Source organism: Carassius auratus, unplaced genomic scaffold (assembly GCF_003368295.1).
Source record: "Carassius auratus strain Wakin unplaced genomic scaffold, ASM336829v1 scaf_tig00017564, whole genome shotgun sequence".
Taxonomy (NCBI): Eukaryota; Metazoa; Chordata; class Actinopteri; order Cypriniformes; family Cyprinidae; genus Carassius; species Carassius auratus.
Genome location: NW_020524796.1, coordinates 36,419 through 53,213, shown reverse-complemented (window position 1 = coordinate 53,213; position 16,795 = coordinate 36,419). Strand labels below are relative to the sequence as shown.

Sequence of the window (16,795 nt, the reverse complement as noted above, 5' to 3'; positions counted from 1 at the left end):
TTCGTAGTCTCATGGTGTGTAGGAGCCGTGTGATTTTCATTAATTTCAGTCAAGTTTTATCAGTATTGATCAGAGAACTTTGCTTAGAATCGTAGTAAATAAAACTCTTGAAATGTAGAAATCCAGCAACACATCAGTCAATACAAGGCTGCGTTATTTAGATGTGACCAAAGTTACTAATATTATATACAGTGCTTGATTTTCGTGAGCTTTGTTATTGTGTAGAGATGAGAAAAAAAAAACATTTCCAGATAGCATTTTCCACTTATTATAATTTATTTTGACTAAAAATAATATATATATTTTTTGTATAATTCGTTTTATTTTTTTCACTTTAGTTTTAGTAATTTTAGTGAACTTATAAAAAGCCTATAAAAACTTATTATATTATTAGTATTTATTATATCAGTTAATTGGCCAGACAACATATCTTTATATATATATATATATATTATATTATATTTATTTTTTTTAAGTTTTAGTTTTTCATCTAATATTTATATTTTATCTTCCTTTAACTTTATTCCAATTAATGCAAACATTTAAAAAAATATATATTTTTTGTTTTCGTTAATGGTAGCAACACCTGTACTGAGAAATTACATTTCATGTTGACTTTCTAGTATATGTTAACACTTTAAATTAGCTTTTATATTTTTATTTGTTTATTTGCTAAGTTTAAGTTATAGTAATTTAGATTACTTCTTTTTTTTAATTTCTTGTATTTTTATTTCACTTAAGTTTTAGTAATTTTAGTAAAAATAGTAATTTTAGTACAACATTTTTGTTTTTAATCTTATATTTGTACTTTATTTAAACTTCATTCCAGTTAACGAATGTATATATATATATATATATATATATATATATATATATATATATTATATATATATATATATATATATATTATACAATGTATATATAGAAAAACACTTCTACTGAAAATTACATGACATTTTGACATGTTTTTTTATTTTTCTTCACAGGTCCACATTACTGTTCTGGACAACAATGACAACGCCCCCATTTTTTCCCAGCCCACCTATGACATCACAATCACCGAAGACACGCCCCCGGACACTGAGGTGGTTCAGGTGTTGGCGTCTGACCGTGACGAGCGTCACCGTTTGAACCTTTAGCCTTCAGAGCAGCGTTGACCCCAGCAGCATGCGGCTCTTTCGCATCGACCCTAAACAATGGAGTCATCTACACGGCTCGCAGACTGGACCACGAGAGCCGAACTCAGCACATCCTCACAATCATGGTGACTCAGATTGCCTTAAATAGATATTATGAATATACCACATAACCAGTACACCGCATCAGTCACATAGTAATGCACTAAAACTCTTTAGAAATGCATCGCAATGCTTTGCCAACCATTATTTTGACTTGGGTCAGTAAACAACCACCACTCACACTTATTTTTCAGGAAATGGAAGCTCAAGCTTTATTTTTATTTTTTTATTATTTTTATTATTTGAATTGTATTTCATATATATATATATAGATTAAAGTAAATGTAAAAAAAAATATATATATATATATATATATATATTTATTTATTTATATATAATTTTTTTTTTTTTTTTTACTTTAATTCGTTTTAAAGTATGAAGACTTGTACATTTCATAAATAGATGCAAACAGTCTACATGAGTTTTTTTTTTTCAAATATATTTTGAGAGAATATTGTGTCTCTTACTGGATAGATATATAGATAAATGAGCAGAGTTTTCGTTTGATTAGTGTTGGTAGTTTGCCTCCCTCCTGTCTCTCTTTCTCGCTCTCCATGCTTGAGTGCAGGTATGACAGGAACAGGAGATTGCTCCTTGTGCTTTGGCAGCCGTCACTAGTTTAATGTCGTCTGCACCTGTGTCGTTTCTCCACTGTGATCTAATTATTGATCTGATCTGTATCACTCCTTGTTTCTGCTCTCCCCTGACGAGGGTGAGAGACAGTGAGTGTCATATCTAATAAGCACAAGGATATTCCTGCTGCCTGCAAACAGATGAAATTAGTTATTATAATCCGGAGAGAGATGTTATCCACTCCATCTGGACGTGAGCGAGTTTGTTTTGTCTGCATGAGGTTGTGTGTGTGTTGCTGTTTCCTTGTGTTGGATATTGCTGTCTGTTTCAGACAGGGAATTAATTTTTGTTTCCCTCTACTGTTCTCTTTATTTTTTTTCTCCATCTTCTTGCTTTCTTCTTTACTTTGCTTTTTATATTAGGTGAAGGATCAAGAGTTCCCGTACAGACGTAGCCTTGCTCGTGTCCTGATTGGTGTAGAGGATGTGAATGACCACGCCCCCTATTTTCACCATGGTGATGTATGATGGACAGGTGTATGAATCAGCAGCACTGGGATCAGCTGTTCTCACAGTGACTGCACTCGATAAGGACAAGGGCCCAAAATGCACAAATCAGTTACAGCATTGACTCAGGTATGCACACGCTCTCATACACTACCTGACAAAATTTGCACAAACTCCAATGAAATTGTCTCATGAAAGTAAATGTGTAAAAAGAAAAAAAAAGTCACTATTTTATTTACATTAATAAATGCAAACACACACACAATTGAATGCTTTATGACATGTATTTGCTTTTATACAATAATGTGTGTGTTGATACTGTATAATTGTAAGGTCCTTTTTCTTTTCTTACAATCATTTTGTTTTTTTTTAATTTAGGAAACACAGGAAACACTTTCCGGATTGATCCTGTTTTAGGCATCATCTCATTGGCTAGGGAGCTGGACCTTTCCAACATCGGTCACTACGTCTTGTCTGTTAAAGCAACAGATAACGGTTCTCCAGCATTGTCTTCAACAGCTGTAGTCCGAATTGCAGTCACCTTGTCCAATAACGCTGGTCCCAAGTTTCCCCAAAGTGAATATCAGGCAGATATATCAGAAGGTGTCGCCATTGGAACTTCAGTCATCACAGTGAATGCTCTAAGTCTGTCAACCCTTACCTATGACATTCGCCAAGGCAATGGTCATCGGACATTCCGCATCAACCAGTACAGTGGAGTGATCACTACGCAGAAAACATTAGACTTTGAAACTGTTCCCTCCTACATGTTAATAGTCACTGCAAGCAACATGGCTGGACAGGCCTCAAATGCTACAATAACCATTACAGTTATCGACCAAAATGACAATGCCCCAGTGTTCGAACAGCTGCGGTACCATGGAAGTATCAGTGAAGGTGCCGGGCTTAACAGTGTTGTCCAAAGTGACAATGGACAACCGCTAGTCATACGAGCAAGTGATGCTGACCGCAACCATAATGCCCTGTTGGTGTACCAGATAATGGAAGAATCTGCCAGGCGCTTCTTTGCAGTAGATGCCGGTACTGGCTCTATAAGGACAATTGGTCAGCTTGACCATGAAACCACACCTACATTCCGCTTCCATGTTAATGTCCGAGACAGTGGACATCCACAACTCTCAGCTGAGCATCCTGCAGAAGTTACTATTGAGGTGCAAGATGTCAACGACTGCCCGCCTAAGTTTTCTCAGGCGTCTTATGAAGCTGTCCTTTTGCTTCCAACGTATGAAGGTGTGGAAGCCCTACAAGTTTTTGCTACCGACCCCGATAGCGATGGCCAGTCAGAGCTCAATTACTCATTGACCGATGGCAGCATAGAACATTTCAGCATTGAGCCAAGCACTGGACTGTTGACTGTAAGAAACAGTACTTTTAGCAAAGAACGATTTCGATTTAACGTCCGTGTTTCAGATGGACGCTTCTCCAGTACCGCTCTGGTAACTGTCCTGGTTCATGAAGCTCTGGACAGTGGTCTGGCTTTTACTCTTAATACCTACAACGCCAACATTGAGGAGAACAATGGTAACATAACAACAGTTGCTGTCGTTACAGCACTAGGGAACAAGTTGAATGAACCCCTGCGTTATACTTTGTTAAATGCAGGTGGGAAATTTCGTATTAGGCCAACGTCCGGTGCCATTGAAACTGTTGGAATCCCTTTAGACAGGGAGGAGGAGGAGGAATATGGACTTTTGGTCCAAGCAGGCCGTGAGGAAGATCGGCTCCGTGTTGCAAGAGCATTGGTCCGAGTTCAAGTCACTGATGTCAATGACAATTCTCCAGTTTTTGTTGGATTGCCATACTATGCTGCTGTTCAAGTGGAAGCGGAGCCTGGGACAGCGATATTTCGAGTGACAGCAGTGGACCGGGACAAAGGACAAAATGGAGAGGTGAACTACTTTCTGCAGGATGAACTGGGGCATTTTGAAATAGACCGTTTGAGCGGCGAACTTCGCTTACGGAGAGCTTTCGAAGCTGATCTCTCTAGTGTGGAATATCAGGTTCTGGTGTTTGCCCGTGACATGGGAACACCACCTCTTTCCTCTTCAGTCACCTTTCCTGTCACAGTAGTAAACAGAGCAATGCCAGTGTTCGACCGACCATTCTACTCAGTGAAAGTGATCGAAGATGTACCAATATGGACTCCAATTCTGGGAATAAACGCCAGCAGCCCCGATGGCCAGAGTGTCCTTTACACAATCACGCACGGTGACCCAGGAACACTCTTCTCCATTGGATTTGACACAGGTGTCATCAGTGTCATCGCTGCTCTCGACTATGAGACTAGCCCTTCCCACAGACTCATTGTCAGAGCAACGGACTGCCTCACAGGCGCTCGTGCAGAAGTGGATGTTGAAGTTACTGTTTTGGATGTCAATGACAACCCTCCAGTCTTCGAGCAGCCCTCATACAAAGCTGTAATTTCTGAATCTGCCATGATTGGCACTGCAGCTTTGCAAGTTCTTGCAACGGACAATGACTCTGAGAAGAATGCAGCCATTCGGTACCAAATCATTCCAGACCGCACTAACAGCACCGACCACTTCCACATAGACAGCAGCAGTGGTCTAATTTTGACAGCTCGCTCCTTGGACCATGAGTCCATCCAGCGCTATGTGTTTCTTGTCAAGGCAGCAGATAATGGCTTTCCTCCACTGAGCAGTGAAGTGTGGGTCACAGTCGATGTCATGGACACAAATGACAATGCTCCTGTATTTAACCAACTGCTCTATGAAGCCTCTATCAATGAGTTGGCACCAAAAGGCCACTTTGTTACATGCATCCAGGCCTCTGATGCAGACCGTTCAGACACAGAACGCTTGCAGTATGGCCTGGTGTCTGGAAATGAAAAGATGCTGTTTGAGCTTGATGCTGCCTCCGGTGTCCTCACTCTGAGTGGCCAGCGACGCATGCAGCGCATGCCTTCCACCATCACCCTAAATGTAAGCGTTTCTGATGGAGTGTTTACTAGTACGGCACAAGTGCACATTCGGGTAGAGCGAGCTAATCTACACGCCCCCCAGTTCACCCAGGGCATGTACGAGGCTGATGTACGGGAGAATGCACTAGTGGGATCAAAGGTCATTGCAATCAGGGCACAAGACGCTGATCCTGGACCTTTTGGGGATGTGAGTTATGTGCTGCTCTCAGATTCCGCTCGGGACTTGTTCAGTATTGATGGCAGTGGACAAATTACGAGTCTTGAACGTCTAGACCGGGAAGAACGAAGTGAGATTGTGCTGTCCATTGCAGCTGTGGATGCTGGTGGCCGATCTGGATATTGCAGTGTCCGGGTTACCATACTAGACGAGAACGACAACGCTCCACAGTTTGGCGCCTCAGAGTACCATGCAAGTGTGCGGTCCGAGGTTGAGCCTGGTACCCTTGTGACGCAAGTACAAGCTTGGGATCTAGATCAAGGTGCCAATGGACAGGTGAGCTACAGTCTGTACACTGAAGCCAGCCTGCAAGTTACTGAACTTCTGGATATCGACCCAGACAGTGGCTGGGTTGTCACCAAAGGCAATTTCTCCCCTTTGCGTGGGTCTGTACTGTCCTTTTTCGTTAAAGCCTCTGATGGTGGGGTACCTATTAGGCATTCCCTTGTGTCAGTCTACATACATGTTTTGTCTGCCAATGCCCACATACCTTCCTTCAGCCAGCCACAGTTCTCATTTACTGTGCCAGAGGACATGCCCATTGGTTCCTTGTTGGGAGCAGTGCATCTACACACCTCAACTAGCCACTCGTCCTTACCAGTAAGCTTCTCAATGGTGATCGGACAGACTCCAGAGAGTAACAGTGATGGAGTGTTTGTGGTTGACAAAGAAACCGGCATGATCAAACTAGACAAAGCACTGGACCGAGAGTGGACACCAGCCTATCATTTCAAAGTGATGGCAGTGTTGCAGCAGGGACGTTTGGACGCAGTTTCGGCTGTAGATGTGGAGGTCAAAGTACAAGATGTCAATGACAACAAACCTGCATTTGAGTCAGATAACTATGAAGCATCAGTCACTGAGGGTCTTTCTCCTGGGACTAGGATTCTGCAAGTACGAGCTTTGGATCCTGATTGGGCAGCTAATGGTCAGGTGACTTACAGTCTTGCTCCCCCTGGGTTGCTTGGTGACTCTGGTGGTGAGGACATTGAAGAACATGGAGCCTACTTTACAATTGACAGCAGCTCTGGTTGGATATCGACACTGAAAGGGCTGGACCATGAGCAGAGCCCTGCCCATAGTCTTACAGTCTGGGCATTTGACCTTGGAGATCCTGCCAGCCAGTCATCCTCAACAACTATAACTATAGCAGTGAGCGACTCCAATGACAACATACCGCAGTTTCTTCAGCCCCGTTACTACGGAAGTGTTCGTGAGAGTGATGCACCTGGTGAAGTGGTGGCAGTATTGAACACACGGGACAACGACAGCTCGCCTGGAAACCGACAAGTCACCTATCATATTACAGGTAAGAACTGAAAAAAGAATCATGTTTGTAATAATCTTCTTTTGTCTATGTGAAACACAGAAAATGATATTTTGAAAAATGTCTTATGAAATGCTTACAATGCAAGTCAATGGGGATCAGTGTTGTTTTGCACACTCATTAGGGTTACCATATGCGCCGTTCATACGGGACACGTCCCAACCAGGATTTTAATATTGCCTAAAATATCCAGGTTTTGGCTATTTGCACTGTGCAGGTTGATCGTTGTGTAACATTCATGAGAGCTATAAAGAGCAGAGCAGACGGCTCCTTATGCTTTCGAATCGCTTTCACGTGTTTGTTCGTTCTTTGTCTTGAAGCATTGTGGCGCACTTTGTTTTTTTTTTGTTTTTTTTTTTGTACGTAGCGACGCTTCAAGTAAATCAAACGAACAAACACGTGCCATATTTGCATCGCTTTGAGCATTCCTTCTAGATCTCATCTTCTCACACGCAGCCCCACGATTGGTTGATTATGTACAATACCTGCATGTTATTGGTCAAACTGCTCTGGATGTTTTAGGCATTATTAAAATCCTGGCTGGGACGTGTCCCATATGAATGGCGCATATGATCACCCTAACACTCATGACATGATGCGACAAAATACACATAAAAAAGATACATTCTCTGAAATCAAGTTCTTCTATATGATGTTTTTTTGTGTGCTTTTTTGGATAAAATTTATAGGTTTGGTTATTTCCTCTTCAACAATTTACATGTGCGAGCAACAACCATGCAGTCTCCTTAGAAAATCATTTTAGTAGAAAATCATCCATAAAGAAAGACAGAGAGAAGTCAAACTTCCCATTGTTTTGAATATATTCAACAAACACATACAGTTTAAGTGTCTTCATACTGTTGGCCATGTACCATATCGGTGTGCTCTCAATCTAAACATAGCCTGATTTTCTAAAGCCCTGTTCTGCATGTAAGCATAATGTTGAACAGCGCTATTATGGAATGTCAGAAGTCTACAGTAATTACACCTCATTCATCCTCTCCTGATAATGGATTATACACTCTAGGGCTACTAGCTGGATTTTGCAGGAGGATGTAGACTGACTTCTTGCTGGAGAGAAAAACCACTCTCGTTTTATAAGGATTTTATTAAAGCTGTGATGCAACTGCATGCAAATTACACCGGTGGGATTTGCGATGTGGAAGCGCATCACTTCACCAACGAAACATAATACAGTGACATTTCCGAAAGCAGTAGTTTAGGTGGATAGCGTCTTTGAAAAGGGCAAATATAAACCTCCTTCTTATCAGCATCTAGCTCAACCAGCTTTAAATATACCTTTATATTCAGCCAGTGTTGAACACCTTGCCTGGTGACAAGGAACAGATTGCACGCACATACACACACCTTGCACATGCTCCTAAGCAGTACACACTTGTAAATTAGGCGCTCAGAAACTCATAACATTGAATTAGGGAGCTGCCTTGTTGTATAATTCATGCTTTTACACTCACACACAGAGAGAGGAACACTTCTCGGCCTGAACAGAATTTCGATTAAGCTCAACCTTTACGCTGTGATCATGATTTAGACTGTGCTGCCACCAGCAGGAGCAGTATTTTTAACAAGATTTACCACGCACAATACACACAAGCCTCTGACTCTTAACTAAATTACAGCCCACAGCATGGAAACTACAGTAAACAGTGTGACACTGGAACTTGTTTCGTTGCTTATTGTTAGTGTGCATTCTACCGAGGATTGTTTTGGATTATGTCTTTTTCTGCTTTATTTAAATATAATTTTACATTTAAGTTTATGCATTTGGATAAAAATGAATTCAAAAACTACATTCGAGGTACACATTTTACTTTTCTAAACTAAAATAACTAAAGTATAAATGCATATAAAAAAATAAATAATCATAAATAGCTATTTATATAGATATCACCTTTCTATCCTGTGATTATGTACAGTACGTATTATATACATATGCATGCATTTTTCACAGTTTTCGTCCACTTTTATGATGTTTTTGTATCTTTCAAAGACAAAAGAAATAATCATTTAATCATTTAAAGTCTAAAATATTCAGTTCATTAATTGCAATTGCACTGAAACGCATTCAGAAAGAAAGTCAAACAACGTTACAACTTCATAAAAATTAGTGAACTATCCCTTTAATTAAATCATGGCCCACGGCATGTAAACTAAAGTGAACTGTGAAACAAGCCCTTGTTTAGTTGGAATGTTTTCTACTGAGAATAGTCTCTTTCCTTTTCTCTCTCAGTGTCCTTCCCTACAGTCCACACTTTTATAACTTTAAATCCTCTAGTTCAAGACAAACTCAAAGGTCAGACAGACTCTAATACTCTTCTCGGAGCCCAGCGGCTCAAACTGGCTCAGAGAACTGCACACCGTATCATAATACACACTGGAGGGAAATAAAGAGACACATATACAAACAGATTTGAGTTACCCTAATGTCTTTATTCTCTCACCTCTCGGGGTATTTTACTGCTGTGTTCAACAGAGCACAGAGCAATTAAACAGTAAACAGTTACTCTGTGGTGGTTAATTGGATGATTTGAACTTTTATTTAAAGGTTCTTGGCTGAAAGTCGTTTAAAGGTTCATAAAGGATATCTTAAACCATTTTAGACCATGGTGCACTCTGTATCTCAGCTTAACAATAGCACTGAATATCCTCGACCTAACGGCTACAATTTAACAGCCGTTAAATAGCTCTTCGTGTAACTGCCTCGTGAAGGTGAAAGGTCGCTGTAGAAACACTAATCAACCAGAACTGACTGTTACTGGCTGGAAACAATTCACTTGAGTTTAATTGGTTGACAAGAATGAAATTTGTTGTTTGAGAGAGATGAGATGTGTATAGATAGTTGATTTTCAAACCTAGAAGGTCTGTGTGTGACTCGTACTGTACCAAATATGACAATTAAAATAAATTTTTTTTTTCCTGCATGTGACCAACTGTGAGCTATGTACGTGTATTATTGTATGCATGCCATATTTTTTGTATTTTAATGTGTCATGCAATTCAGTACAATTCTGATTGCATTCTATTACAAATTGTATTTTTATGGGTTTCTTAAAAGATGGCTTTAATGCTCACTGAGGCTGCGTTTATTAAATCATAAATAGTTAAAATGGTAATACTGTGAAATGTTATTACATGGTAAAATAAGTTTTCTATTTGAATACATTTTGAAATATAATTTAATTTGTGATGGCAAAGCTGAACTTTCAGCAACATTTCACAGGATTCTTCAGAAATGATTATAATATGTTGATTTGCTGCTCAAGAAACATTTATTTTTATTATGTTAAAAACAGTTGTGCTAAATTTTGTTTAGAAACAGTGATATATTTTTTTTTTAAATAAAGAGTTCAAAAGAACAGAATTTATTTGAAATATAATTTTTTTTTTTTTTACATGTAAGTGTTTATTGACACTTGTAAGTTTGCCACATCCTTGCTGAAAGAAAGTAATAATTTATTTTTAAAAAAAAATTGTACGGAGCCCAAACATTTACAGCACCGTATATTGCATTATGCCACTGCAAAAATATCAAATAGGCTATCATGAGATTTTGACTGGGATATACAACACCTTTGATTACTATGCTATGAGACATGTGGAAACATTTTTTATTCTATTTTATTTTTTGTATTTTATTATGTAATGTAGTGGCATTCAGACAAGTAGCATCGGTTTTCAAGTGCCAAAATACATCGAGGCCACTCTGCATGGGTGTGCATGAATAAAAAAAGTGTGCAAGAAAATGAAATTCAAGTTCGATCTCATATGAAGCACAGAAAAAGCATGCTGTTTGTGAAAGTCATGCTGAACACTCCCTCAACCCAGTGAGCGAGAGCGTGGGATGAGAGAAATGGAGTAGGAAGGCGTCCAGGCCTTTGTTGATGCGTCTCTGATAGAAACTGTTCTGTTATCAGCCCCCAGCTGAGTTAAATTACACTCTTTATTAGATGAATAAGGCAGCGTGTGTTGATACTATGAGTGTGCAGTAATTGGATGCTTGTCAACGCGGCAGCTTTGATTATAGAGTCATTTCCATCTAACTCTCACTCAATCTCTCGTTCTCTTTTTTTCTCTCTTTCCACCTCTGTCTGCTTGATGTTTAAAAGATGACCTGTCCTAATGAGCCAGGTACGGCTGAAGACCGTGTCATAGATAAGGAAGGCCATTATGAATACCTGATTGATGGCAGTGTTGATCATTTAAATGTGAATATAAAGAACTGATTATTATAGTTCATACTGATGAGTATGCCATCAGTGAGAGGACTAATGGAGGTCATTAAAACTGCAGATAATCCTGGAAGTGAGCGTGTGTTGTGTTACAATCGATAGGGGATTTTATTGCTACTTAAATTGTCACAGACTATTGAGAGAGTAACTGTCCGGTATAATCTCTTCTCTGTGTGTGTGTGTGTGTGTGTGTGTGTTTAGGTGGCAACAGAGGAGGGGTGTTTGCTCTCGGCTTGGTTCAGGGAGAGTGGAAACTGTACGTTAAACGACCGTTAGACCGCGAGGAACAAGAACAGTACCTCATCAATGTCACGGCGACAGACGGACTCCATGTTTCCACGGCAGCCGTAGAGGTCATGGTCATCGACACCAACGACAACAGCCCCGTCTGTGACCCGGTGAGTTAAAACTCTAAAGTGCATTCGGTGGAAATGTGTAGAAGTCGTCAGAACTGGTTCTTCTGCTGTTTTTTCAGTTGGCTCAAAATCCAGATTTCAAATCTACATGGTAAACATGAATGATTACAAGCCAAAGCCAGGAATATTTTTGGAACCAGTGAAGACTATTTCTGCAGCCAAGAAGTCTAGGGGAAATTATCTATGAGCATAAAACATGACCTTGTTGAAAACCAGGCCAGTCTTTTTTAGCAGGGGGCATTTGGTTTGAGCCTCAACCCTAGATTTTTGAGCATTAGAAGTGTACCATTTTTGAGTAAATAAAGTGTAAAATGTACATAAATAAAGAAATGTTGCCATTTTAGTTCAAATGCAACTATAATCCAAAAGCATTTAAACATAAATGAAATCTTTAAAGGTTTTTGGATTATACTGTAGTTAAAATGGCCAAGAAAGTTTGCATTGCAACATGTTGATTCCAAAACCAAACATTCAGATGTGCCCAAAAACTTCAAGACTTGAAATGCAAGTGTTACAGCCAAAACATTCAATTAAAACTTTCAGACATGCCTGAGTTTGCCAAAAATGAATGCATTGAGAGTTTGCCTGAAATCTTTGCTTGTGATGGCCAAAAGCATTTGAATGTCCAAACATGTTCAAATCAGATGTTCAGATGTGCCCACAATGGCCAAAAAATGCCTGAATGCACCCAAAATGATTAAATCAGATGTTTATACATGCCTGTAATGTTGGAGTGTGGCTGTGATGCTCCTGTGATTGCCAGAAATGTTCAAACCAGGTGTTCAAAATGATGCCCAAAAATGATCGAAACAAACATTTGAATATTGTTGTAATGGCCAGAAATGCTTGAATTTATCTACGATGTCCAGAAACCTTTAAATCAGGAGTTTAAAGATGAGTGTTTGAATTTACCTACAATAACCGGAAGGTTTTGAATGCTCCTGCAATGGGCAAAAATGTTAAAATCAGATATTCTTCCATGTCTATAATGGCCTAAAATTATTAAATGTAATATATAAAATGTACTAACGATGGTCAAAAATGTCAGATTATGTGCATAATATGATAATTTTTTTAAAATGATTGAATTTAATGTTTGAATATGGTTACAATAGCCAAAATTTTTGCATGTTCCTTTGATGGCCAAAAAACAAAGAAATCCGTATTTTCGTATATACCTATAATTGCCAAAATGATTGATTCTATTATTTCAATGGGGCTTGCGATGGCCAAAAAAATCAATTCAGATGGTGTATATGGTGGCTAAAAATGATCTAATTCAATGTTGAAATGGGCAAAAAAAAAAAAAATTAAATGCACATTTGCATGGCGGAAAATGTTCAATAAATTTGATCAATACAGATCATTCATATGTGCATTTAATGGGCAAAAATGACTGAATTAAATGTTTGAATGTACGTATGATCCCTGCAATAGAACCATCACAGAAAAGTCTAATGGTTTCCACAAATAGCATTAGAAACATTACAAAATACCATAAAACATTTTGTGACTTATTCCATTAGGATTTATTGGTTTTAACAAGCCACCAATAGAAAGTGACCAGTTACCAATAGAGACCCACAGGGTCCATTATGGTTTCATTAAAACCAATACAAGATTACCATTATAACCAGTAAAACCATTACAAATTGTGTAATGGTGTCTATTGTTTTTTTGTTAGTTTTTTCAGCAGGGATGGCCAGAAATGTTCAAATGCAGTATTCAAATGTGCCTTCAAAACAGTTCATAAACTGATCATTTCTCCCAAACATTTTCATTTCGCTCTCCATTTTTGGCACTGAAAACATGAGTAAAGAAGTGCTCTTGACACTTTACAGCACAAGCCAACCTGAATTTGAAGCCTGAATCTGATCGGAGCTTTGTAATGAGTGTGTTTTGTGCCTGCAGGCCGTGTACTCGGTGTCCGTGTCTGAAGACGTCACCATAAATAAGCAAATCCTCCGGGTCAGAGCTACAGACGCTGACACGGGTGCAAACGCACAGATCCAGTTCTCCCTGTTCGGTTCTGGAGCAGAAGACTTCATCATACACCCACACACAGGTTTGTGAGTCCGATTTGATGAAATGTCCTGTTTATAATGCTGCTTTTTGTTTATAAGTCTCTTTTATTCTGTTGTGTAGGCGAGCTGAAGACCGCCGCGGCGCTGGACCGTGAAAAGGTGGCGCAGTACTCTCTTGTTGCCCGTGCGACGGACAGCGGTGGTTTGTGGTGTGAAGCTGAGGTTGTGGTGGTTCTCTTGGACGTGAATGACAGTCCGCCGATGTTTAGCATGCCTCATTACACCGCTAGCGTCTATGAAAACACCGCCACTAAAGCTCTGCTGACCCGAATACAAGCCATAGACCCTGATCTGGGTACGAGCGTGTCATTTTGACGTTTGAGCTGTGACAGCATAATAGTAGGATTTAAAAGAAAGTCATCTAGCTTAGAACTGCTTATGTGCAGTTAAACCTGAATGGATTGTGTATGTGTTTTATTTTGCAGGTGTTAATCGTAAAGTGGTCTATTCCCTTGTCGATTCGGCTGACGGGTTCTTCTCCATTGATAAATCATCTGGGATTGTTGTTTTGGAGCGTCTGCTGGACCGCGAGGTTCAGTCTTCATACCGTATAACGGTCCGTGCGTCAGATCAAGGCCTTCCCGTTCGCCTCTCTTCCCTTGCGAACTTAACGATCACAGTTTTGGACATTAATGACAATCCGCCCGTGTTTGAGAGGAGGGACTATCTGGCCACGCTTCCTGAAGACGTGGCAGTGGGTACAGAAGTGGTACAGGTTTACGCTGCCAGTAAAGACATTGGCACCAACGCTGATATTTACTACAACATCCGATCCGGAAACCAACAGGGCCATTTCACCATCAACATCAACACAGGTGAGATGCATTACATATTTACTCTATACATGAATATGTTGAATTGAGATGATAAACATAACAATATACCAACCTTTTGAATAAAGATTTTTAAAATGTTTCATATTTGCATATAGTGGCCAAAAAGTATGGAATTGAACATATGAATGTTCTTATAATCCACCTCTGGTAGCCAGAAATGTAAAAAATCTGATGTTCATACAGTACATGCCAATAATGGGCAAAACTTATTGGATTTAATATTGAAAAGTGCCTGCAATTTCCAAAAAGGTTTAAATGCACCTGTTGTGGCCAGAACTGCAGCTGATAGAATATGCGCTGGAGCACGATGTTTCTACAAAAGCAGATTGTGGAGACATTTTTATCGTCTACGATAAAACATCCTCACATCGCACACCCCTAATCCCCGGATAATATCAAATTATATCCTATAGATTCACTCTATAACAAGATTTGTATTTTGTGTCTTGTACAGGTGCCATCTCTGTATCTCGACCGCTGGACTTTGAGTCCTGCAAGGATTATTTCCTAACAGTGGAAGCAACTGATGGCGGGACTCCGCCCCTTAGTGCTGTTACCATGGTGAACATCAACCTGACAGATGTCAATGACAACGCCCCCATGTTCAGCCGCGACGCCTACAGCGTGTCCATCAGCGAGGACGCTAACATAGGAGACACCGTGGTCAAGGTAACCACGCACGAAATTCACATACAGCACGTCTTATTTTTGTTGTCTTTGAGATCCACAGTATAATTGGTGATTGATCGCAATCATCTAGGTGACGGCGGAAGACGTCGACAGCCAAGCGAACAGCGACATCCTGTATTCCATCATCAGCGGCGACCGAGAGAACCAGTTCTTCATCGAGCCAATCACGGGGCAGATCAAAGTCAACAAGCAGCTGGACCGAGAAACGGTGAGGATTGTGGGACGTCGGCATTAAAGGCATCAGATAGATCAAAATCCCCACAAAGACTTTATTTTAAATGAGACTGATCAGGGAACAGCTGAAGAGGAGAAGAAATCAAATCCTTCACGGCAGACATCCACACAGTAAAGCCTTTCATATCAGACACAGTGTCACAGTGTTTCATTTAATATGAAGAGATTAAAATAATAGCATTACACCTGTGAAACCCCACATTCTAGATAAAAACATTATGATTTTGGAGTTAGCTTTAAGTAAAACATATGAAATGTTTAAAATAACCCTTATGTATTTTATTTATAAATTCTGTTCATTTTGTTTTAAGTATTATTTCAGTCTTCATTTCTTATTTGATATCCTACATTTTTTATAAAAAAGGAACAACTGCGATTATTTGACATTTTTTTGTAACATTATAAATGTCTTTACTGTCACTTAATCAGTAATAAGTTTAATGTGTTCTTACTGGAAGTATTAATTTATTTAAAAATAAAATGACTGAAACCAAATGTAGTTAAAAAAATTATATATATATATATATATATATATATATATATATATATATATATATATATATGTGTGTGTGTGTGTGTGTGTGTGTGTGTGTGTGTGTGTGTGTGTGTGTGTGTGTGTGTGTGTGTGTGTGAGTTTATGTGTATATATAGTGGTACATGATGTTATATAACTGCAACCACTAGATGGTGCTAAAGTTTACAAGCAGACTTTCCTTTTCAATCCCAAGTCAATTAGCTTAATGAAGTCATTGTTGTCTTCAGCTTACTGAGTCTGTGCAATTATAGATGGTTAAAAGGGGTCAAATCATTTCCAGCCTCTTTTAAAATAAGACTTTGATGAATGATGTAGACTTAGTTTTGAAACGTTCAGTCGTTCCTCTATAAAGGCCATTAATTGTAGCTAATTTTCAACAAAAGAGAAAATAATGATTCATTTGGAAAATTAATCCCTTTCTGAATAATGCTTAACATTATAATTGGAGTTTAAATGCCACAAATGTCAGTGTTTTTGAATGAACAGCAAAGAAAATCGGATGAAAAATAGCAAAAAGAAGAGAAAGTGACAGCAGGGAGTTACAAACCTAGATTGTGTGTCTGTATGTATGGAGCTTCAGATCGTCCGTCAGCCTGTCATGAACTATTTATGACACAGTCAGAGTGAAAGAGAATATATAGATGTGTGTTCATCTCTTTACTTTGTACTTTTTTTCATCTCTTATTCTGTACGTTTTAAACCTCTCTCTCTCTGTGTATCTGTAGATGGCTGGTTACTCGTTGTCTGTCAGAGCGCTTGACAGCGGGACGCCTGCGATGTCCTCAACCGTTCAGGTCAACATCGACATCTCTGACGTCAACGACAACCCGCCCACCTTCACTCCAGCCAACCACACTGCTGTAATACAGGTGCGATATAATGAGTGACAGCTAAATCAGCCAATCACGTTCAAGCAATTCCAGCAGT

The 16,795-nt window shown here is 39.3% G+C and overlaps 1 pseudogene; it reads left to right on the top strand.

Annotated features, from left to right (window-relative positions):
* The first annotated feature begins 962 nt into the window (after window positions 1-962).
* The window catches only part of LOC113075721 (protocadherin Fat 3-like), a 42,263-nt pseudogene continuing 26,430 nt past the window's right edge, over window positions 963-16,795 (top strand).